Source organism: Ursus americanus, chromosome 21 (assembly GCF_024610735.1).
Source record: "Ursus americanus isolate L20-20 chromosome 21, mUrsAme1.1.p, whole genome shotgun sequence".
In the NCBI taxonomy this organism is placed as follows: domain Eukaryota; kingdom Metazoa; phylum Chordata; class Mammalia; order Carnivora; family Ursidae; genus Ursus; species Ursus americanus.
The window spans coordinates 5648784-5675140 of record NC_142147.1 but is presented as its reverse complement, the minus strand read 5'-3'; the positions used below and the strand labels follow the sequence as shown (position 1 = coordinate 5675140).

Here is a 26357-nt window from a genome sequence, read left to right as displayed (position 1 = left end):
CTTTATTTTAGGAAAGTTTTCTTGATTTATAGTTTTCAGTATTTGTCATGTTGTTTCACCGGTTTTGTTTTCATTTGCAGTTACTCCTAATATAACGTGTTATATCTTATTTACTGACTCCTAATATGTATCACTTTCTTTCAAATTCTTTTTCTTTCTTTCTTCTGAATTTAAAAGCCTTTCTTTTGGGGTGCCTGGGTGGCACAGCGGTTAAGCATCTGCCTTCGGCTCAGGGCGTGATCCCAGCGTTATGGGATCAAGCCCCACATCAGGCTCCTCTGCTATGAGCCTGCTTCTTCCTCTCCCACTCCCCCTGCTTGTGTTCCCTCTCTCGCTGGCTGTCTTTATCTCTGTCGAATAAATAAATAAAATCTTTAAAAAAAAAAAGGCCTTTCTTTTTTCACCTTCTATTTCTCAAAAGGCAGTATCTGTAGTATGTATTCTCTCTCTTTTTTTCTGATTGAGCTTTATTTCTGAAGTAAATTATTTATTCTTAATTTTCCCTAAGTTTTGTCACTTAATGGTAATATTTTTCTAGTTCTAATTCATGTTAATCTTTGATATCTTGGATCTTTTGAAATATCTTTTAGCTAGTTTTGAAATACTAGTTTATGCTTTTCATCAGTTTTGTGGAAGGCAACTTGGTCAATTAGATTTATGAATCCATGTTGCTTAAACTGCTCCAGACTCTTTAGATCTTATCAGAGACCCCTTGTACTCATCTGATATGAGAGCAGGCAAACCGTCTGTCTCTACAACTGCTTTGCTCGAATCAGCCCACTCTGCCTTCCGTGAATGCAATTTTGCCGGTCCATCAGTTGCCCTGTTTCTTCCCTCTGCTTTCTCCTGTGTAAATGTGGATGTAGTGCAGATCTCACAGTGGTGGTGCTGCTTGTCCTTACTCTCTTGTATTTTTGAATTTGTGGAGACACCCTATCATCTGACCTTGTTATTGATGTGGTCCATGGTTGTTTTTAGTTTTATCATCTAGTTATTCTGCCTGCTTTTTTTTTTTTTTTTTTGGATGGGGAGAGGATTCAGGGAGATTAAAATACTATGCCACTGCTGTCTCTTTCCAGAATTGTCATGGAGGAAAAAAGAGCCAGGAGAGCTCAGGAATCAATTTATTATATTTTCATTAAGACCATGTGTCTGAACCAAAATTGAGGGTGAACAGGCCAAGGTCGTTCCCAGGAAGCAAGTATCATATTCTTGAATTCTGTACCAAAGAAGAGAAACACAACAGATGTTCACTACAGTGTTTTACGAAACATTTCATTTGAGGGGTTCCACTATTTAAAAAATAAAGAAATATGATAGCTTTTCCTTGGCACTGCCTGAGCTGGTGGCAGCCATCTCCAACTGGCATCATGGCCACCCTCAGGCCTCTGGTGAAGCCCAAGATCATTCAAAAGAGGACCAAGAAATTCATCCAGCACCAGCCAGACCCCATATGTCAAAATTAAGCACAACTGGCAGAATCCCAGAGGCATTGACAATATGGTGCACAGAAGAACCAAGGGCCAGATCTCGATGCCCAATATTGGTTACAGGAGCAACAAGAAAACAAAGCGCCTGCTGCCCAGTGTCTTCTGGAAGTTCCCAGGACACGTCAAGGAGCTTGAAGTACAACAAATCTGACTGTGCAAAGATTGCTCACAATGTCTCCTCTAAGAACCACAAAGCCACTACGAAAAGAGCAGCCCACCTGGCCATAAGAGTCACCACACCCAATGGCAGGCTGCGCCGTGAGGAAAGTGAATAGACAGAGGGCATATGTCATCGTGTATGTGTTAATAAAACCATAAAACTACCAAAAAAAGAGTATCATAATGCAATTACATGACTTGTTCTTTAACCCTATTTTAAAGTTAACTTTTAATTATATGAATGATTTACAAATACATTCCTTTACAAGAAATTAACACATTCATAAGGCTAAAGTCCTCTCTGACCACCTCACCAAACCAAATCCCCTGGCTATTTTTGGATGCCTGGCTGACTTTGCCCCATCTTCAACAGACTTCTGGTCCACAACTTTCTGCCCTGCTGGGAGCATTTAAAGTCATTTTAACATTAACTAGAATTCAATGTAATTATGAAAGTGAATCCATTAATAGCCATTTGGGGAGGATTATCTGTGCTGTTGTCCATTTGTACAAAAATGTAAATCTTAAGAATGGTTGAGAATTTAAGAGATTTGGCTCTTTCTCTGTTCCTTAGCATGGTGAGGGCCTTGAGTCATGGTTCCATCTTCGATCAGTAATCTTACTGTTCTACCACAGTAACTAGTGGGTTTTTTGGCTCTGCTATTGCAAGGTTTGTTGAAATTGTTTTGATTATAGTGCATTATGATTCAAGTTGCAATTCAAGTTGCAAAACACCCTACTCATATTGGCTTTTAGAAAGGGATACGCTGGTTCATGGAACCAAACAGTGTTGGAAGTATTTGGCACTTCAAGAGTTGCTGGATTCAGGGCTCCAATTGGGTCATGGCAATATGCCTTACCCAACTTCAGGGGCCCTCATTATATTGCATGGCACGAACCCAACACCATGTACTCTTGGCAATGCCCCAGTAGTCCTGTGCTGGGGGGTTCTTCTCTTTGTTCTGTATTCTCTGTTTTTTGACTCCCTCTTAGGGGCCTCCCTTCATAGCAGTAAAAGTGCTGTAGTAGCTTCTCTCCCCACATCTTCCCATCACCAGTACCAGGAGAGAATGGAGGACTACCTTCTCCCAGAAGCCCCAGGAAAAGTCCCATCATGATTCACTGGCTCTGATTGAGTCACAGGCCCAGCACTGAGCCAATAACTAAGGTCAGGGGAACACTGATGTGCTGATTGGTTTGTGCCTGGTCAAGTTGGCAGCTTCTTCAGAACTTCGTGAGTGGCAGCGAGGGGTGGGAGGTAGCTGGACCAGGCGTGGTTAACAGAATAGGGCTGTGACAAGGGATAGCTCCATCTGGCTTAGATGGCACCCTCTCTGACAAGGCAGCGTGTCATAGTAGTTGAGAGTGTCAACTATGGAGCCTGATGACCTTGCTTCCAACATTGGCATAACCATTTAAGGGCTATGTGACCTTAAGCAAGTTACCAAACCTCTTTGAGCCAAAGAGGTTTCCTCATCTGAAAAGTGGGGGATGATAGCAAGATCCCCCCTAAGACTGTTGTGACATAAATTTGATTATATATGCATAAAACACTTAGAACAGAGACTGGCATGGGATAAGATCTAAAGTCTGCCATCACTGAGAGAGATTTGATGATCCCGAGGGCAGAGTAGGGGAAATGTTCCGTACAGCAGGTGTTGAATAAAGGGTAGGGTTCCTTTGACCAAAGGCTATGAGATAAAGTGATTGGGAAGTGACCCCTTTCATTAGCTCATCCATCTTTGGAAAGAAGAGATTCCAGGTTCCATGCGTGTGCGTGACAGGGTGTGGTTCGCACCGAGGAGATCTGGGGATGAGGGCATAGCTGTAGAATGCCATTAACGACAACCCATTGTGAGATTTGATTCACAAACGTAGTTCTAGAACTTTAGACTCTGATTCATGATTTTGCTGCCAGCCTTGGGAGCAGCGACTGCTTCGGTTTGTGATGCAACAGGCTGATTTATAAACCATTTATAGCTCTCCTCCATACTTCACACAGCCATTCCACAAATGACTCAGGTTGCAACCAGAGGGGAAGCTGGGGACTGTGACTGAGCTTTCTCTATAATGGAGTGTAAATTGTCCTTTTGAATACTGCTCTTTTCATAAATCCCAGGTCTCAAACATGGTAATTAAGAGAAGCCTGAAAAACAAAAGAGGCTTGTGTTCCAGGCCCTCTTTTCAAACCCCAAATGCTGAATTTTCAGTGCCTGTGTCTTGGCCTGGCATCTGATTCCCCCCAACAGCCTCCTCCCACCCTTTTCTTAGTAACAATCTCAGATCCTGGCAGCAAATGGCATGTGAAGCCGGGCACATTTTTATTCTACACACACAGCGTTCTATAAATCTTCCTGCTTTAAAGTAATTTCTTTCGCCCTTTGTCTCTTTTGTGTGCCTTTAGGAGTCTGCTTGGATTCTTAATGGGCCATATCCTTGGCTGGCTTTTAAACAAAACCTGATTCCAATGACTTTCATCCAGGCACCCACACATTTATTGAGGGCCTACTATGTGGCATTTGCCTTGTCGGTTGCTGATGTCATCAGCGAGCTTCTCCCTATCCTTTCAAGCTTGTTTTTTGTCCAAAAAATTCTACTTTCTTTTTTTTCCAAAAAAAATTCTACTGTAGACACTGCCCCCTTTTCTTTTCTTTCTTTCATTCTTTTTTTTTTTTTTTTCTTATAGGCATAGCTTTAGCTAAAGGCCTAATTCTTACATAGTTATCCCTATTCTAGACAGTGAATGAAATGAGACTGAGGCCATCAATTCTCCCAGGAAAATTTCAGGCTGTGTTACATTTCCGTGTTTCCTAACATGAGTCTGAGGGCACCCTCCTCCTCTCATTCATCTTGCATATTTTTCTAAAAGTGAGGTCGAGATCATGACTCTTCAGGAAAACTCTCCTGGAGCCTTCTGATTTAAACGTTCCTCCCCCTGGCTCCCTTGAGTCCACCATTCTTGGAGAAAGCGTTGCCGTTTTATAGTGAGCACTGATTTAATTGTTTGTCTCCCTCACTAGTGTAGAAGCCAGGCAGAGACCGCATCTGATTGGACTTCCTATCCCCAGTGTCTTATAGATAAGTATCAAGTGAATGAATGAACACATATTTACTGAGTACCTACTGTACCAGTGACTGTACTATACCAGGCTTCTAGGACACCAAAATCTTGTTTCTTTAAAGATTATAATCTAGTGGAAAGATACACACTTGGTTAATAATTGCATGTTTCTATACAATCTTGAACTGATCAGTGCTTTGAAGGAAAATAACAGGATGTTAGGGGACTGTGTGGTAGGAGGACACAGAGGCTGGATAAACAGGACTTTTGCCTGGGTAGGAGAGTAGAGGGAAAGGTGGAAGGGCTTTCTTGTAGGAGACTTTGAGGTGTACTGAGTGAGTCAGTAGATACGTGAGTGCGTGGGGGTGAGGGGAAAGGGAACTAGCCTGCTTGGTCATCCTGGGCATCTGTTACTGTGGCTTGTCCTGTGTCCTTCTCCAGGTAATAGTGCCCTGAGTTTTCTTCTTGGGAATCCAAGTCTTCCTCATTCCCATCCTGACCTATTCCTTCTTCTAGCAATGGGCATTTGACTAGTGATCACGTGCTTAGTCTAGGGATGACTTTGGACCTACATCAAGTCTGGGAGTCTCAGCAAAACTATGAAGAAAGACAAGTATTTCTTTTACCACTTAGGAGTTTGTGTTCAAAAGAAAAGGGAAAAGATAGATGGAGACAAAGAGATTCCTGATGATTTTTTTTCAGCACCTGGATCCAGCCATGCCTAAAACTCCTGTGGATACAGCTGTGTCTAAATTCACTATGTGTAGGGGTGCCCGGGGGCTCAGTCCGGTGTCTGACTCTTGATTTGGGCTCAGGTTGTGATTGCAGGGTTGTGGGATCGAGCCCGGCATCACACTCCGCGCTTGCCCCCCCACCCCCGGAGGGCGTGCTCTCGCTTTCTCTCGTTTTAAAATAAACAAATAAATCTTAAAAAAATAAATAAATAAAGCCAGCGCGGGTCAGGGAGGCCAGCAGAAGCAGTTGTGGAGGTCAGTTAGCCAGAGGAGGCGGCCTAAACCCACTCATAGTTCGTGTACTGAGAGGGATTGCCCCAAGCCTTGTTATCCTACAGCCTCTTCCCCAGAGATCCAGACCCTTGGGTCTGCACTGGTGTTCGAGCGTCTAGTAACAGATGCTCTGAGGGAGGCCTGTATAGGGAGATAGAAACAGAAACCTTCCCAAGCTCCGGCAGGGCGGGGAGGCCCAGGTACCCCACTTGCTGGAAAAGCACAAACTGCCTCTGTGTTGGAGGAAGGACTGACAGCCCTGATTTAAGAGGAGCTTGCCAGCAGGCAAACTGGTTTCTGCTGGACCTGCAGAGCCAGGCAAGCTGGAACTGTCCATGGCGGCTGTGAGCCGCAGCACCAGTGGGTCACGGCTGCCATCTAGCGCCCGAGGTCACCTTTTGCAAGTTGTTTACTGGTTATTTCCAGCTGGAAGGCTTTTGAGGGCCAATCTGAAGGAGGAGGTAGGTCATTACCTCTGTCTTTACGTCAGGAAGAACTTCAAAATCAGATCTTCGATATTATCTCTAATTTAGCTTATTATAGATGCAGTCCAGAGCCTAGCTTATTGGCTAGGGGAAAAGGACAATCATTCCACAATGTTAAACCTCTGTCTCATTTCAAACCTCTAGGGTACTATGAATTTTATAGATAGACTAGATAGATGATAGATAGATAGATAGATAGATAGATAGATAGATAGATAATTAAAAAACTAAATCCTGTAATGATCATATTTATGATTCAGAGTTCTAGCAAGAAGCAGGTAGCACACTCCAAAGCCGTAACGGGGGAGAGTTTAATGGAAGGGCTACTTACAAAGGAGTGGGAAGGAGCCCAGGGAAACAATCAAGGCCTGGGGAAGCATGCTAAAGTGAGTGGCAGTAGGAAGCAGCTACAACCCATAGGCCCAATGGAGCAAAAATAGGGAGAGGACCCAACCGGAGCTGTTCTGTGGAAGAGACCACGTGACAGGTGCTGTGGTCCCAGCTTCTTGGTTGGGTTCTTGAAAAGCACACGAAGAAGAGGATTCACAAGTGGGTAATTTATTAAGCAAGTACTCCCAGGACAGATGGGAAGTGAAGTGGGAGAAGGAGGGTAGTGTAGGCGAGAGAACCAGGCAAGGTGTGATCCCAGGCAAAGTCCTATAGAGGGTTGCTTTGGCCTGACGCTACAGAGGAGATCTGGAGGGTAGATTATGTTTCAGAAGGTCTGCCCAGAAGCAGAGAGCCTTAGCGTTGAAACTCTCGACCTGCCAGTCACCAGTCAGGTGGGAGGCAAGGAGAGGAAGCATGGGAGTAACCTAGGCCTTGGACCTTCTGAATGTCCAGGTAGGGTGATGGGCTAACCCTGAGGCTCTGAGAACACCGCCTGCGCACAGGTGCCGGGTGTTAGAAGAGCACACTGGAAGTTCAAAGGGATCCAAAGGGATCTTGGTGAAGAAAGGACATCTGCCTCATATGGGGATGGGAGCCAGTGAGATGAGAGATGTCAGTTGACTCCAGAAGGAGGAAGATGCTGAGGTGGTTTTTATTTTATTTATTATTAACATAGAATGTATTATTTGTTTCAGGGGTACAGGTCTGTGATTCATCAGTCTTACACGACACACAGCGCTCACCACAACACATACCCTCCCCAGTGTCCATCACCCAACCACCCCATCCCTCCCACCCCCCTCCACTCCAGCAACCCTCATTTGTTTTCTGAGATTAAGAGTCTCTTATGGTTTGTCTCCCTCTCTGGTTTCATCTTGTTTCATTTTTTCCTCTCTTCCCCTATGATTCTCAGCCTTGTTTCTCAAATTCCACACCAGTGAGATCGTATGATAATTGTCTTTCTCTGATTGACTTATCTTGCTTAGCATAATACCCTCTAGTTCCATCCACATCGTTGCAAATGGTAAGATTTCATTTTTTGATGGCTGCATAATATTCCAGTGTGTGTGTGTGTGTGTGTGTGTGTGTGTGTGTGACATCTTCTTTATCCATTCATCTGTGGATGGACATCTGGTCTCTTTCCATAGTTTGGCTATTGAGGACATTGCTGCTATAAACATCGGGATGCAGGTGCCCCTTCGGATTATTACATTTGTATCTTTGGGGTAAATACCCAGTAGTGCAATTGCTGGGTCGTAGGGTAGTTCTATTTTCAACTTTCTGAGGAACCTCCATACCATTTTCTAGAGTGGCTGCACCAGCTTGCATTCCCACTAACAGTGTAGGAGGGTTCCCCTTTCTCTACATCTTTGCCAACATATGTCATTTCCTGACTTGTTAACTTTAGCCATTCTGACTGGTGTCAGGTGGTATCTCGTTGTGGTTTTGATTTGTATTTCCCTGATGCTGAGTGATGAACACTTTTTCAAGTGTCTGTTGGCCATTTGGATGTTTTCCTTGCAGAAATGTCTGTTCATGTCTTCTGCCCATTTTTGATTGGATTATTTATTCCTTGGGTATTGAGTTTGATAAGTTCTTTATGGATTTTGGATAGTAGCCCTTTATCTGATATGTCATTTGCAAATATTTTCTCCCATTCTGTCGGTTGTCTTTTGGTTTTGTTGACTCTTTCCTTTGTTGTGCAGAAGCTTTTTATTTTTATGAAGTCCCAATTGTTCATTTTTGCCCTTGCTTCCCTTGCCTTTGGTGATGTGTCCAGGAAGAAGTTGCTGTGGCTGGGGTCGAAGAGGTTGCTGCATGTGTTCTCCTCAAGGATTTTGATGGATTCCTATCTCACATTTAGGTCTTTCATCCATTTTGAGTCTATTTTTGTGTATGGTGTAAGGAAATGGTCCAGTTTCATTCTGCATGTGGCTGTCCAATTTTCCCAACATCACATGTTGAAGAGACTGTCTTTTTTCCACTGGATATACTTCCCTACTTTGTTGAAGATTAGTTGACCATAGAGTTGAGAGTTCATTTCTGAGTTCTCTATTCTGTTCCACTGATCTATGTGTCTGTTTTTGTGCCAGTACCATACTGTCTTGATGATTATAGCTTCATAATACAGCTGTAATAGAAGTCCAGAATTGTGATGCCACCAGCTTTGGTTTTCTTTTTCAACATTCCTCTGGCTATTTGGGGTCATTTCTGGTTCCATACAAATTTTAGGATTATTTGTTCCATTTCTGTGAAAAAAGTTGATGGTATTTTGATAGGGATTGTATTGAATGTGTAGATTGCTCTAGGTAGCATAGACATTTTCACAATACTTGTTCTTCCAATCCATGAGCATGGAATGTTTTTCCATTTCTTTGTGTCTTCCTCAATTTCTTTCATGAGTGTTTTATAGTTTTCTGAGTAAAGATCCTTTGCCTCTTTGGTTAGATTTATTCCTAGGTATCTTATGGTTTTTGATGCAATTGTAAATGGGATTGACTCCTTACTTTCTCTTTCTTCTGTCTCATTGTTAGTATATAGGAATGCAACTGATTTCTCTGCATTGCTTTTATATCTGGCCACTTTACTGAATTCCTATATGAGTTCTAGCAGTTTTGGGGTGAGTTTTTTGGCTCTTCCACATAAAATATATCATCTGCAGAGAGTGAGAGTTTGACTTCTTTGCTGATTTGGATGCCTTTTCTTTCTTTTTGTTGTCTGATTGCTGCAGCTAGGACTTCTAGTACTATCACCACTGAACAGCAGTGGACATCCCTGCCGTGTTCTTGACCTTAGGGGAAAAGCTCTCAGTTTTTCCCCATTGAGAAATATATCCGCTATGGGTTTCATAGATGGCTTTTGTAATATTGAGGAATGTACCCTCTATCCCTACACTGTGAAGAGTTTTAATTAAGAAAGGATGTTGTACTTTGTCAAATGCTTTTTCTTCATCAACTGAGAGGAAAATATGGTTCTTGTCCTTTCTTTTATTAATGTAGTGTATCACATTGATTGATTTGCAAATGTTGAACCAACCTTGCAGCCCAGGAATAAATCCTACTTGGTTGTGGTGAATAATCCTTTTAATGTACTGTTGGATCCTCTTGGCTAGTAACTTGGTGAGAATTTTTGCATCCGTGTTCATCAGGGATATTGGTCTATAATTCTCCTTTTTGGTGGGGTGTTTCTTTGGTTTTGGGATCAAGGTAATGCTGGCCTCATAAAATGAGTTTGGAAGTTTTCCTTCCATTTCTATTTTTTGGAACAGTTTCAGAAGAATAGGTATTAATTCATTAAATATTTGGTAGAATTTCCCTAGGAAGCCATCTGGCCCTGGGCTCTTGTGTGTTGGGAGATTTTTGATTACTGCTTCAATTTCCTTGCTGGTTATGGGTCTGTTCAGGTTTTCTATTTCTTCCTGGTTCAGTTTTGGTAGTTTATACATCTCTAGGAATGCATCCATTTCTTCCAGATTGTCTAATTTGTTGGCATATAGTTGCTCATAATATGTTCTTGTAATTGTATTTCTTCGGTGTTGGTTGTGATCTCTTCTCTTTCATTCGGATTTTATTAATTTAGGTCTTTTCTCTTTTCTTTTTGATAAGTCTGGCCAGGAGTTTATCGATCTTATTAATTCTTTCAAAGAACTATTCTACTGTTCTTTTGGCTTCTATTTCATTGATTTCTCCTCTGATCTTTATTATTTCTCTTCTCCTGCTGGGTTTAGGTTTTACTTGCTCTTCTTTCTCCAATTCCTTTAGGTGTAGGGTTAGGTTATGTATTTGAGACCTTTCTTGTTTCTTGAGGGAGGCTTGTATCACAATATACTTCCCTCTTAGTACTGCCTTTTCTGCATCCCAAAGATTATGAACAGTTGTGTTTTCATTTTCATTTGTTTCCATGAATTTTTAAAATTCTTCTTTGATTTCCTGGTTGACCCATTCATTCTTTAGTAGGATGCTCTTTAGCCTCCATGTATTTGAGTTCTTTCTAACTTTTCTCTTGTGATTAAGTTCGAGTTTCAAAGCATTATGGTCCGAAAACATGCAAGGAATGATCCCAATCTTTTGGTATCAGTTGAGACCTGATTTGTGACCCACTGAGATGGTTTTGAAGTACAACAGGTTTGTTTAGGGCAGAAGGTAACGCATGTGAAAGATAAAGGGGAAGCCTCAGGACACAGTCAGATCTGACATTCTCAGCCAATCCAAAGGGAGCTCTGGAGCAAACACTGACCACAAGAGGAATCATGTGCTGGGCAGAAGTGACCAGGCCACAGTACTCCTTGCTATGTCCAGCTGTTGGCTAGTAGTTGACGAGAAAGGGGGTGGATCCTGAAGGTGGTACAACTGGGGGCTGTCAGCTAATGGTGCTCCTTGCAGCTGAACAGCAACTTCTTTTAGAAGGGAGATCCAAATAGAGCACCTCCACAATTGCCATACTTAATGAAATTTGGCGTATTTGGTTGCCTCAGCCATCTCCCTACCACCAAGAAGGAAGAGTCTGCTTGCAAGGAGTACAGGAACAAGGGTTAGAGAGAGAAACATGGCCCTGGTGGTTCACATAAGCACATAGATCCAGTTGTGCCTGAGGCATACCTGTTGACTCACTTCTAATGAATAGAATATAGCAGGCTTGGCTTGTTTGGGTTATGTGAACGAATAAATACTCTTTGCTTAAGCCATTTGAGTTTGAGTTTGAGCTTTCCATTTCAGCAAAAGAAAGATTCCTGATTAATACACTCCCTGAGCTTCACTTTACCTAACTGTAAATTGAGGTTCATGATACCACCTTGCAGGGGTTGAGAAGGAAGCAGGACAATTAATGTAAAACACAGGTACAGAGTAGATGACCAATAAATAGTATTTAATATATGAGAGGAAAAAGCTTAGAAGGCAAAGCAAGGAATGAATAACTCCAGAGGCCCCTCTGTGTCCAGGGCAGGCCAGTGGGCTGAGTTCAGTGCTCAGCAAAGACAGCAAAGACTGGTGCCTGGCTTGGACTGTCCAGAGGTAAAGGAGGGTGGGCCTCTTGAGTCACTGTGAGCCTGTGGCTTTTCTGCAATGAGTGCTCCCTAACCCAGTGCATTATTGTCCATGTAGGAGAGGGAAAAAGTCTTCCTTCTGGCCAAAGATGAAGATTCTCATCCTCTTTTTCTTTGCCTGGACAGTTCTTTGAATTTATATTTGTTATTGTTGTTTACAAACTATTCCTTTGTAGAAGTATGCAAAGTTTATAACAAAATAAAGAGAAGAAACATGACCACATTTATAGCAGTGTGATAATTCCAAAGCTTTTTGGGGGAAAAAAAAACAACCAAAGCAACACAAGAAAGAACAAAGACTTCTAAATTATAACTCAAGAGCTATTTTCAGTTTTCTGAGAGAAATGGGAAATTTTATATTTTAAAAATCTGCTGAGCTTCCCACTGCTTTTCTTCTGTTCCCCCACCAAAAATGTAAAAGCTTTAAAAGACTCGTTGGTAGAGACTCTGTGTTCTGAATGTTAAAGCAATGACAGAAATAGCGGTGGGGGCTGCTGCATCTCAATTCTCCTTATCTCCCTGAGGAAGCTCACGTCCTAATTATTACAGAGAACAAAAAGTGGCTTTGAATAGCCATTTTGGTTCATCAAGTACTTAATAGCTGTTATTAAAGAAGTTCCTGCCTGGTCTAATTGCTTATTGTGAGACTAGAGCACCTACAGCCACTTCAGTAGCATGCATAAAACATCTTGAGCAAAACTGGAGATAGAATCAAAAGCCAGTGGAAAGTGGACTCCTCTGGCACCTGTCATGGTTCTTTCTTTCTGTCTTCAAGTCAAGGACAGACTAGATGATCTCTACTGATTTTTCTCATTTTTCTTAGGGTTAGTGGGACCCAACAAGCCCATCTTTATGTCACTTCCCTTGTGACATAAAGAGAATGGCCTGGCAGAATTAATTATTGCTTCCTTTGGGTACTTGTGGTAGCCAGCATCCAGAATGGCTTCCAATGATCCCTGCTTCCTGGGACACATGCCCTTATTTAGTACCATCCCACACTGAAAAAAGGCTGCCCTGAGTAACCAATAGGATATTGCAGAAATGACAGAGTATAACTTCAGAAATCAGGCCATAAAAGACATTGTGGATTCCTTCTGGTTCTCTCTTGGATCACCTGCTCTGTGGAAGTCCAGCTGACGTGTCATAAGGACGGTCCCTATTTAGAGGCCCCCATGAGGAGGAACAGGGGCCCCCTGCCCTCAGCCAGTATGATAGTTTTAAAAGATGTCCACAGATTCTTTGATACACCTCCCTTCAAGAAATGGAGCTTAATTCCTTTCTCTTTGAGTGTGGACTGGACTTGTTGACTCACTTTTTTTTTTTTTTTTTAGATTATTTATTTATTTATTTATTTGGCAGAGAGAGAGAGAGAAAGCACAAGCAGGGGGAGCAGCAGGCAGAGGGAGAAGCAGGCTCCCCACTGATCAAGGAGCCCAATATGGGACTCGATCCCAGGACCCTGGGATCATGCTCTGAGCCGAAGGCAGAAGCTTAAGTGATTGAGCCACCCGGGCATCCCTGTTGACTCACTTCTAATGAACAGAATATAGCAGGCATGACGGTTTGTGATTTCTGAGACTTAGTCATGAAAGGAATCACAACTTTCCTTGTTGTCTCTCTTAGATCACTTGATGTGGAGGGAATCCTCTGACATGTTATGAGGACACTCAAACACCCCTGTGAATAGATCCATGAGGCAGGGGACTAGGACTTCCTGCCCACGGCTATATGCATGAGTCATCCCAGAAGCATATCCTTTAGCTCCAGTCAAGGCTTCAGATGACTGAGTTCTAGCTGACAGCTTGACTGCAACCTCCTCATGAGAGATTCTGTGCCAGGACTACCCAGTTAAGCTGATCCTAAATTGATAATCATTTAAGTTTTTAATTAAGTCTTAAACCATATATGCAGTTTAATATTATCAGCTAAATTAGGAGAGGAAATTTTATTATTTTTCACCCTAATATGACAAAAGAAACTTTACTGTTTTTGGTTTTGTTTTGTCAAGAAAAGCCAAAATTAACAATCAAGAGGTAGGACTGTGATGTATTATTTGTGGAGGTATACTGACTAATGAAACAATAAAACTGTTTAAACACAAATAGCATTTACATACAGAACACAAAGAAGGGGCGCCTGGCTAGCTCAGTCAGTAGAGCATGCGACTCTTGATCTTGGGGTTGTGAGTTCTAGTCCCACACTGGGGGCAGAGATGACTAAAATAAAGAAAGAAACAAACAAACATTAAAAAAACCCACAAAGAAAGAATTTCAAAACCAAAATAATCTTTTTAAAAATCAACAAGGCATAATTAACATATAACACTGTATTAGTTTCTAGTGTGCAACATAATGACTTGTATATGCATATTTTGCTAAATGATCACCACAATAAGTCTAGTTAACATCTGTCACCATAAGAAAAAAATCTTTTTTTCTTTTCAAAATAATGTTTTTAAAGAAAGATTATTGGATTAAAGAGACAACAGAGGGGCGCCTGGATGGCACAACGGTTAAGCGTCTGCCTTCGGCTCAGGGCGTGATCCCGGCGTTATGGGATCGAGCCCCACATCAGGCTCCTCTGCTGTGAGCCTGCTTCTTCCTCTCCCACTCCCCATGCTTGTGTTCCCTCTCTCGCTGGCTGTCTCTATCTCTGTGGAATAAATAAATAAAATCTTTAAAAAAAAAAATAAAGAGACAACAGAAAAATAGTGCACCTACTTTGGAAAGCAGTTTGACAATTCCTTAAAATGTTAAACATAAGGAAAGGTTTTAAGATAGCAGCCTAGGCATATCCTGACCTAACCTCCTCCCATGGGAGGATTCAACAAATCTACACCTACATCCGGAATAATTGCCTCTAAGGAGAACCTAGAACCTGGAAGAACAGAACCTCCACAACAAGGGATGGCACTGAGATGGACAGAAGAGGCAGAGATGTGGTCATGCTATGGAAAAAACTACATACCAGGCGCGAGCTCCACTGTCAGAAGGGATCTCAAATGTATAGAACTCTTCCCTGAGGAGTGAGAGATTCGAGCTCCAAATCGGGCACCGCAAACAAATCCTACACAGTAGAGATGAGCTGGCAAAAACCTGTCTTTGAAAACCAACAGGGAATACTTCAAGGAAAACTATAGAACTGTAGGAAATCCACTCTTGAAGGGCTTGTGTGCAGACACACTTGATCTAGAAACTAGCATAAAAAGCATCAGATGGGAAAGTGCATAGATCATAGGTGAAGGAGACCCACTTATGAATCAAAGAACCTGCTGGAGAGGCAGGAGGCAGCTGGGCCTCTCTCCAGGAACTGAAACTGGCAGCAGCCTTTTTTGCAGCTCATTCTGCTGTGCTGATCTCAGCAGTGGTGGGTGCCATTTTGGAATCTCCCTCTAGATTGCTAATGCCAAGGGGCATGACCTGCTGAAAGCCTCACACAACTTGCTGGGGTTGGCTGAGCCTCCCAGATGACAGAATGATAACTCTGCCCACCAGTGGACCTGCAGCTGTCAAAGCTGGTCTTCTTAACCAGCTGAGATGGGGGCCATACCTCCCACGAGAGTGTCCACGACAACTGTGTCTCTGCCATACGAGGTGGGTGCATGCAGCCCACAAAGGGGACACAGTTGGAGCTCCTCGCTTTCGTGGCCAGGGATTACACTTCTGGGCTCCACAGAACTTCTCTAATATAAGGCCAGTCCTTGAAGACTGGGATCCATAGCTTACTGCTTAATACACAGAAACAAACACACAAAGTTAGGCAAAATGAGGAAAGAGAAGAACATGTTCTAAATGAAAGAACAAGAAAAAACCTGGGAAGGAAACTAAATGAAATGAAGATAAGCAATCTTCCTGATAAAGAGTTTAAAGTAATGGTCATAAAGATGCTTACCAAACTCGGAAGAATGAACGCAGTGAAAATTTCAACCAAGATAGAAAATATAAGAAAGTACCAATCAGAGCTGAAGACTATAACAACCGAAATGAAAACTACACTCGAGGGAATCAACAGCAGATTAAATGATGCAGAAGAACAAATCAGTGATCTGGAAGACAGGGTAGTGCAATTCACCCAGACTGAACAACAGAAAGAAAAAAGAATTGTTTAAAAATGAGCATTGTTTGGGGCACCTGGGTGGCTCAGTCAGTTAAGCATCTGCCTTCGGCTCAGGTCATGATCTCAGGGTCCTGGGATTGTACCCAGCACCAGGCTCCCTGCTCAGCGGGGAGTCTGCTTCTCCTTCTCCCTCTGCCTCCTCCCCCCTGCTCATGCTGTCTCTCTCAAATAAATAAATAAAATCTTAAAAAAATAAAAATAAAAATGGGGATAGTTTAAGAGATGGCTGGGACAACGTTGAACATTCATATTATAGGAATTCCAGGAGGAGAAGAAAGAGAGAAAGGGGCAGAAACTTATTTGAAGAAATAATACCCGAAAACTTCCCTAACATGGGAAGAAAACAGACATCTAGGTCCAGGAATCACAGAGTCCCACACAAGATGAATGCAGAGATCCACACTGAGACACATTACAATTAAAATGTCAAAAATTAAAGATAAAGAGAGAATCTTAAAAGCAGCAAGATAAAAGCAAATAGGAACATACCATAGAACTCCCTTAAGACTCTGAGCTGACTTTGCAGCAGAAACTTTGCAGGCCAGAAGAAAGTGGGACAATATATTCAAAGTGCTTTAAGGAAAAAAGTTAAAACCAAGGAAATTCTACCCAGCTAGATTATCATTCAGAATTGAAAGGGAGATAAGGAGTTTCTCAGACAAGCAAAATCTAAAGGAGTTCATCACCACGAAATGTGCTTTACGAGAAACATTAAAGGGATTTCCCTAAGTGGAAAAGAGAAGACCAAAACTAGACATAAGAAAATATATGAACGAAAAAATCTCACTGGTAGAGGCAAACATATAGAAAAAGCAGTGGATCAATACTTATAAAGCTAATCTGAGAGTTGAGAGACAAAAGTAGTAAAGGTAAATGCATCTACGTTAATTAGTTAAGGAATACACTAAATAAAAACGTGCAAATTAACGACATCAAAACATTAAAAGTGTAGTACTTTCAGAATGTGTGTGAACATAAATGACCACCAACTTAAAATAGACTACTACATACATAGGTTGTCAAATAAACTTCATGGTAACTACAAACCAAAAACCTATAATCGAACACAAAAAATAAAAAGAAAGGAACCCAACTATAACAGTAAAGAAAGGTATCAAATCACAAGGAAAGAAGGCAAGTGAAGAAAGGAAAGAGAATAATGACAAAAAACCCAGAAAACAATTAACAAATGGCAATAAATACATACCTACCAATAATTGCTTTATTTTTAAAATAATTACTTTAAATGCAAGTGGAATAAATGCTCCAATCAAAAGACTTAGGTGGCTAAATGGATAAAAAAAGAACAAGGCCCATCTATATGCTGCCTAGAAGAGACTCACTTCAGATCTAAAGACGTACACCGGGAGGAATGAGGGTTGGAAAAATATATTCCATGTAAATGGAAAGGAAAAGAAAGCTGGGATAGCAATAATTATCTCAGACAAAATAGACTTTAAAACAAAGGCTGTAGGGCCACCTGGGTGGCTCAGTTGGTTAAGCGTCTGCCTTCGCCTCAGGTCATGATCCTAGGGTCCTGGGATCGAGCCCCACGTCAGGCTCCCTGCTCACTGGGAGCCTGCTTCTCCCTCTCCCTCTGCCCCTCCCCCTGCTTGTGCTTCGATATCTCTCTCTCTCTCTCTCTCTCTCTCTCAAATAAATTTTTAAAAACCCCAAAGGCTGTAATAAGAGTCAAGGAATGCATTATATAATAAAGGGATCAAACCAACAAGAAGAGATAACACTTATAAATATTTATGCACCCAAAATAGGAGCACCTAAATATATAAAGCATATAAAAGTTAACAGACACAGAGAAATTGACAGTAATACAATGACAGTAGGGAATGTTAAAACCCCACTTACATCCATGGATGGATCATCCAGACAGAAGATTAATGAGGAAGCATTAACTTTGAACCACACATTAGAACAGATGGACTTAATATCGGGGCTCCTGGGTGGCTCAGTTGTTGGGTGTCTGCCTTCGGCTCAGGTCATGATCACAAGGTCCTGGATGGAGCCCCTCATCAGGCTCCCTGCTCGGCAGGAGGCCTGCTTCTCCCACTCCCATTGCTTGTGTTCCCTCTCTCGCTGTGTCTCTCTCTCTGTCAACTAAATAAATAAAATCTTTTTAAAAAAAGATGGACTTAATATCTACATATCTATATCTACCACTTTATATAGAGAGAGATAGAGACACAGAGACACAGAGAATATTCCATCTAGGAACGGTATAATACACATTTTTCTCAAGTGCACGTGGGACATTCTCCAAGATAAATCACATATTAGGCAACAAAACAAACGTCAATAAATTTAAGAGTAAAGTCATATCAAGCATCCCGTTCAAAAACAATGTATGAAACTAGAAATCAGCTACAAGAAGAAAAATGGAAAGAACACAAACATGGAGACTAAACAACATGCTTCCAAACAACCAATGAGTCAACGAAGAAATCAACAAGGAAATAAAAAATACATTGAGGCAAATGAGAATGAGGACACAACACTCTGAAATCCATGGGATACAGCAAAAACAGTTGAAAGAAGGAATTATGTAGCAATAAAAGTCCCACCTCAAGAAACGGGAAAAAATCTCAAATAAACAATCTAATCTTACATCTAAAGGAGCTGGAAAAACAAGAACAAATAAAGCCCAAAGTTAGTAGAGGGAAGGAAATAAAGATCAGCACAGAAATAAATGAAATGGGGCCTCAAAGGAATAATAGAAAAGATTAATGAAGAGCTGGTTCTTTGAAAAGAGAAACAAAATTGATACACCTTTCACAAGACTCATCAAAAAGAAAAGAGAAAGGGGTGCCTATGAAACTTGAAATCCACCACAAGAAAAAATTTAGAACGACCACAAATACATGGAGGTTAAACAACGTGCCACTAAACAATGAATGGGTCAACTAGGAAATCAAAGAAGAAATGAAAAAAACCAAACAAACAGGGAAACAAATGAAAATGAAAACACAATGGTCTAAACCTCTGGGATGGAACAAAAGCAGTTCAAAGAGGGAAGTGTATAGCAATACAGGCTTATTTTAAGAAGCAAGAAAAATCTCAAATAAACAACCTAATCTTACACCTGAAGGAGTTAGAAAAAGAAAAACTAACAAAGCCTAAAGCCACATGGTGTGTCATGAGGGAAATGCAAATGAAACCAATGAAATTCCACTACACATCTGTTAGAATAGCTCACTTCATAACACTGACACCACCAAATGCTGGTGAGAATGTACAGTAACAGGAACTCTTACTCATTGCTGGTGGGAATGCATAATGGTATAGCCGCTTTGGAAAGCAATTTGGCAGATTCTTTTCTTTTCTTTTTTTTTTTTAAAGAGATTTTATTTATTTGAGAAAGAGGGAGAGAGATCAAGCCCACAAGTGGGGGTGGGGCAAAGGGAGAGGGAGAAGCAGACTCCTCAGTGAGCAGGGAGCCTGATGTGGGACTCGATCCCAGGACCCTGGGATCATGACCTGAGCCAAAGGCAGCTGCTTACCCGACTGAGCCACCCAGGGGCCCCAGTTTGGCAGTTTCTTACAAAACTAAACACATTCTGGGCGTATGATCCAGTAATCGTGCTCATTGGCATTTATCCAAGTGACTTAAAATCTTACGTCCGTACAAAAACCTGTACATGGATGTCTATATCAGCTGAATTCATAATTGCCAAAACTTGGAAGCAGGTAAGATGTCCTTCAATGGGTGAATGGAAAAATAAACTGTGGTACATCCAGATGATGGAATATTATCTAGCACTAAAAAGAAATGAGCTATCAAGCCCCGGAAAGACACGGAGAAAACTTTAATGCAAACTTAAATGCATATTACTCAGTGAAAGAAGCCAATCTGAGAAATCTCTATAGTGTATGATTCCAACTACATGACCTTCTGGAAAAGGCAAACTGAGACAGTAAAAACATCAGTGGGTGCTGAGGGTTAAGGGGGAAGAGAGAAGAACAGAACATGAATGATTTTTATGGCAGTGAAACTATTCTGTGTGATGCTATAATGGTAGATATAAAATCATTACATGTTACTCAAATCCATAGAATGTACAATACCAAGAAGGAACCATAATGTAAGCTAGAACTTTGGGTGACAATGATGTGTCAATGTGGGTTCATTGATTACAATAAATATATTATTCTGTTGCCAGATTTTGACAGTGGGGAAGGCTCTGTGTATGTGGGGGCAGAGTATGTGTGGGAAATCTGTGTACCTTCTACTTAATTTTTCTATGAACCTAAAATTGCTCTAAAATTGCTCTATTTAAAAAAGGAAATTGTACTCTATATATCTTGTAACTAAAAAAACTAGTGTTAGCTATAATAGAAAGTCACTCTTCCCCTCTTTCTCTCCATTCTTCTTACCTTCCCTTCTATCCTTCAATCCTTCTTGCCTTCCTTCTATCCATTCTTCCTTTTTTTCTTCCTGAACGGTTCAGTCCAAAACCATTAGGTGAGTCCAAGCAAGTTCAGTCTGTGTGGGTTGTGGAACAGCCTGGTGAGAGATTGCACAAATAAGGGTAGGAAGACATCCTTGCAGCATGAGCTGGAATGTCAGAGTCTGCAAATGGAGGTGGGAACAGTTGTGCTGAAGGACCAGTGCAAGGTGTTGAAATCTAAGAGGAATAAAGAATGTATCCACACATGGGGTTGGGGCAATAATAGGAAGGTCCATGGGCTATTGGGTCTCAAGCGGGATGAAGAGGGCAACTATGGTAACCCAATGTGGAGTGTTGGAGATCCAGTTGGGTAAACAGGGCATCCCTAAGTGAAGTGGCAGCAGCCAGCACAGGGTTCAGGTTTAAGAAGGGTGAGGAGAGCAACCGTATGTGTTGGGGTAATAGCAGCAGCAGCTGGTGTGGGGTGTTAGAGCCTGAGCAGGGAGAGAAGCACACATGGATTGGGGATGGAGGTAGCAGGAGTCAGGGTGAGATGTCACAGCCCAGGAAGGGTGAGAAGGTCATATGGACAGAGGAAAACATACTGTATGATTTCACATATATGTGGAGCCTTAAACAAACAAATAAACTTACAAAAACAGAGAATTAACTGGTGATTACCAATGGTGGGGGGTAGGGGAGGAGAGAAATGAATGAAGGAGATCGAAAGGTACAAAGTTTAAGTTGTAAGATAAATAAGTTCTGGAGATGTACCGTATAGCATGTTGACTACAGTTAACAACATTGTGTCATATATTTGAAAGTTGCTAAGAGAGTAGATTTTGAAAGTTTTCATCACAAGAAAAAAATATAAATATGTGAGGTGATAGATATTAATTAAATTTATTATGGTAATCATTTCACAAAGTATACGTATAACAAAACATTATGTTGTACACGTTAAACTTATACAGCGTTATAGGTCAAGTACATTTCAATAAAACTGGAAAAAATCCACACAAGAATTTCCCCTCTCCCCTCCCCTTGAGGCCCTGGTACCTACTATTTTGCTTTCTGTGTCTATAAATTTGACTAATCTCGGTACCTCATATAATTGGAATTACACAGTATTTGTCCTTTTGTGTCTGTCTTATTTCACTAAGCAAGTTTTCAAGCTATATCCTGCTGTAGCATATATCAAAATTTCCTTCCTTTTTATGGCTGAATAATATTCTATGTATATATCACATTTTGCTTTTCCACTCTTTCATGAACATACATTTGGATTGTTTCTACATTTTGACTATTGTGACAAATGGTGCTATGGAAATTGCTATAAAAACATCTGTTTGACAGTATGGAGGTTCCTCAAAAAGTTAAAAATAGAACAACCCTACAATCCAGCAATCACACAACTAGGTATTTACCCAAAGGATAAAAATATACAGATTCAAAGGGGGCACATGCACCCTGATGTTCATAGCAGCATTATCAACAATACCAAACTATGGAAAGAGCCAAAATGTCTGTGGACCAATGAATGGATAAAGATGTGGTATAGATACACAATGAAATAGTACTCAGCCATCAAAAAGAATGAAATCTTGCCATTTACAAGGACATGCATAGAGCTAGAGTGTATTATGCTAAGCAAAATAAGTCAGAGAAAGAAAAATATCATATGATTTCACTCATATGGGAATTTAAGAAACAATACAGATGAACATATGGGAAGGGGGGGAAAGAAAGAGAGAGGGAAACAAGCCATAAAAGACTCTTAAAGATAGAGAACAAACTGAGGGTTGATGGAGGGAGGTGGGTGGGGGATGGGCTAGATGGGTGATGGGCATTAAGGAAGGCGCTTGTCATGTTGGGCCATGGGTGTTGTATGCAAGTGATGAATCATTCAATTCTACTCCTGAAACCAGTATTGCAATGTATGTTAGCCTATTAAATAAAAACTTGAAGAAAAAAAAATAAAGTCACTTAGTATAAAAAGTTGGAAGAAAAAGAATAAAAATCCCCTTATAAAAAAAAATCTGTTTGAGTCTGTTCTTCAAATTCCTTTGCGTCCATACCCAGATATGGAATTGTTGCGTCAGGTGGTAATATAAGGTTGAAGTTTTTAAGGAAGCTCTATACTGCTTTCCACAGCAGCTGCCTCATTTTACATTCCCAGCTGCAAAGCACAAGGGTTCCAATGTCTCCCATCCACACCAACACTTGCTGTTTTCTGTTGAAAACATGTTTTTATCATGAAAGGGTGTTGATTTTTGCTGACATGCTTTTTTTTGCCTCAATCAAAATGGTCATGTGGTTTCCCCCCCTTCTTTCTATTAATCTGGTACATTCCATTTTCCCAGCTTTATTGAGATATAATTGACAACTCAAATTGTATGTATTTACCATGTATAATGTGGTGATTTGATATACATATACTTTGTGAAATGATTACCACACGCAGATTAATTAACATATCCATCATGTTACATAGTTATGCTACGTTTTGTTTGAGAGGTGAGAATTTTTAATATTTACTCTCTTAGCAAATTTCAAGTATACAAGACAGTATGATTAACTATAATCATCATGATGTATGTACATCAGATCCACAAAACTTATTCATCCTACAACTGCAAGCTTATGACCTTTGACCAGCGTCTTTCCACATTCCCTACTCCCCAGACCCTGGTAACTGCCGTTCTACTCTGTTTCTATGAGTTAGACCTATTTATGGTTTTGTTTTGTTTTTTAGATTCCACATATAAGTGCGATCATACAGTATTTGTGTTTACCTGTCTGGCTTATTTTACCAAGCATTACGTTTTCTAGGCTCATGCATATTGTCACACATAGCAGGATTTCCTTTTTTCTCATGACTGAATAATATTCACATGAGGCTTACATAAAACCTCTTGTAGTTACAACAGTGTATTCTAAGCTGATAACAACTTAATTTTGATTGCATACAAAAACTACCCTTTTACTCCTTCTATTTTGTTTTTGAGGTCACAACATCTGTCTTTTTTTTTTTAAAGATTTTATTTATTTATTTATTTATTTATTTGACAGAGATAGAGACAGCCAGCGAGAGAGGGAACACAAGCAGGGGGAGTGGGAGAGGAAGAGCAGGCTCCCAGCAGAGGAGCCTGATGTGGGGCTCGATCCCATAATGCTGGGATCACGCCCTGAGCCGAAGGCAGGCACTTAACTGCTGTGCCACCCAGGCGCCCCACAGCATCTGTCTTCTTACATCGTGTATCCATCAATAAACTATTGTAGCAATAGTTATTTAATGCTTTGTCCTTTAACCTTTGCATTAAAGTTAAGTGATTTATATAACACAAAATTATAGTATGAATATTCTGTAATTTACTATATTCTTACCTTGACCGATATATTTTACTTTTTTATATATTTTCATGTCAGTAGTTAGCATCCTTTCATTTCAGCTTGAGGAACTCCTTTATGGCAGATCCAGAGATGATTAACTCGCTCAGACTGCACTTGTCAGGGAAATTCTTTATCTCTCCTTCAGGTCTGAATGACAGCTTTGCCGGGTGAAGTATTCTCGGTGTTTTACTTTCAGTACTTCGATTTTTCATCTTATTCTGTCCTGGTGACCAAGGTTTATGCTGAGAATGGCACTGATAGCTTTATGGAGTTTACCTTGTATGTGAAGAGGTTTTTTGTTTTTTGTGTTTTTTTGCTTTTAATATTTTCTCTTTAAGACTGTTTTATTATAGTGTATTTGTAGAAGATATCTTTGGGTTGAATCTGTTTGGGGACCTATGAGCTTCTTTTCTTTTCTTTCAAGATTTTTATTTATTTGTCAGAGAGAGAGAGAGCACAAGCAGAGGGAGTGGCAGGCAGAGGGAGAAGCAGACTCCCCGCTGAGCAAGGACCTGAGCAGGGACCTCAATGGGGTGTTTGACCCCCAGGACCCTGGGATCATGACCTGAGACAAAGGCAGATGCTTAACTGACTGAGCCGCCGAGGCACCCCCTCAGTCATTATTTCTTTAAATGAGTTTTCTGCCCCTTCCTCCCTCTCCTTTCCTTCTGGTATTCCCAAAATGCAGAAATTGTTTCAGTTGATGGTATTTCATAATCCATGTAGTCTTTCTTCACTCCTTTTCATTCTTTTTGTTGTTGTTGATCTCTGAATAGACAATTTAAGTGATTCGTCTTCGAGTTGAGATTCTTTCTTTCTATCAAGTTGGTTGTTGATGTTTGCTATTACAATTATCACTTCCTTCATTGTTCTTCAACTCCACAATTTCTGTTCAGCTCTTTTGTGATTTCTGTCTCTCTGTTAAACTTCTCATTTTGTTCATGTGTTGTTTTCTGATTTTTTGAATTGTTTTTCTTTGTTTCTTTGCAGGTTACTAAGCTTCCCTAAAGCCACTATTTTGAATTTTGTCTTATTCAAAACATAGATCTCCCTTTCTTTTGGGTTGGTTCCTGAAAAATTATTGTGTTCCTTTGGTGGTTTCATAGTTCCTTGATTTTTCATGTTCCTTGAAGTGTTGGATTACTGTCTTGGCATGTGAAGAAGTGGTAACCTCCTCCAGTCTTTACTGTCTGGCTTTGGGAGAGAAATGATTTCTGTCAGCCTGTCTAGGGATTCTGAGATTTCCTCAGACCTTTTCTATGGGTATGCCTGCTCCACACTTCTTGTTCCCTTTGTGTGTGTGTGTGTGTGTGTGTGTGTGCGTGTGTGTGTGTGGCATTCCCAAGATTGTATGCCTTCTTTTTGCAAAGCTAGACCTACTGCTAACTGACAGCTTCAGCTTTACTTTCCCTAGGATCGTGGTGAATGTTGAGCTTTGTTTGCTTTCTCACGATATTGCAGAGTTGGGCCAGCTTTCCGTGTGTGTTCACGAGCCCTCTGCCAATGCTTGCACTTGCCACTCTCACGGGCACACGCAGGGAACTGACCACAAGGGGTGTGTGTGTGGCGGGCGCAGGTTATGTGGGTGACGTGTAGAGAGCATTAGGGATGCCTGAGGGCCGGTTGGGGGAATCTGCAGGCAAGACCTCTGCAGTGATTCGTGATGGCCCTTGTAACGAAGTCCACAAAGCAGTTACATACGTTCCACGTCTCTGCGCTATACTCGAAGTCCTGCCCGCTATGCTCGTATTCTCTCCTCACCCTCGGGTGTGCAGCTTACCTCAGGATTCCAGATGGGGTAAGAAAAAGGTGGGCCTCTTTGGCAGTGTCTCACATAGCGGGGGAAGCTGGGCACTCACTCACATGCTCTCACTTTCTGCTGTGGGAGAAATTGCAGGCCAAAGTGCTCCTTTTGGTACTAAGCCGTGCCACTCTGTGAGAATGGAGATACAGATAAAGTAAAACGATTTCTCCTACTTTCTTCAATGCAATGGATTTCTTCAAATCCAGTTTTGGATTTTTTTTTTTCTTTCCCCAAGGCGTGCTAGAACTTCTCCACTGGACTGTTGGATTCCCACAATGGATACTCTCATTCACCAGGGTTGTCAAAATCAGGGTTCTTTGAGGGGAGGATGTTAGAAAACTACTACTCCTGTAGTTTATTACATTGAATGGTTTTTGTAGGTAGAACCGTCCCTGCACTCTGGGAATAAATCTCACTTGGCCATGATATATAAACTTGTTTTTTGAAACATGTTATCATATTAGAACATCGTGGTTTTTTTTGGATCTACAAATCTTTTAATACGTGCTGAATTTAGTTTGCTAGTGTTTTGTGGGTGATATTTGGATCTTACTATTTTAATGGAAGGAAGGAGTGCAACATATGGCAGTTAAGACGGAAGAACAAAAATTTAACTTAGAAAAATTGGAGGAACAGAGATTTTACATATTGTTATTTTCATATTCTAAAAACATTTTCAATAAGACTTGACATTGGACACCTGTGAAAAAAATATAATTAAATATTTTACAAATATGATAGAACAGTTCGAATTGTACTTTCCCTCAAAAGAAGATTGCTTCATAGGAAAATCATAGATCTGGAACCCATTTTTTTTATTGGAAGATATTTAAAATTTTAATTATTACTCTATGGGATAAACTGTTGGACCTACCCACTTATGAGGATTAAATATGAATTTTGAAAATACATCATCAGTTCATTTTGGGTAAAGGTTAAGAATGAACCATGAATTTACTGAAGTTGCTTTAAAATCTATTCTTCTAGTTCCATTAACATACCTCT

The 26357-nt window shown here is 40.8% G+C and overlaps 1 pseudogene across 1 annotated transcript in view; it reads left to right on the top strand.

Annotated features, from left to right (window-relative positions):
* LOC123776584 (large ribosomal subunit protein eL32 pseudogene) overlaps positions 1-23176 on the top strand; it is a 38076-nt pseudogene extending 14900 nt beyond the window's left edge. Inside the window, exon 3 of the transcript XR_015728005.1 lies at positions 1080-23176. The product of XR_015728005.1 is annotated as a large ribosomal subunit protein eL32 pseudogene (transcript). The remainder of the gene's footprint in view (positions 1-1079) is intronic.
* The last annotated feature ends 3181 nt before the right edge of the window (positions 23177-26357 follow it).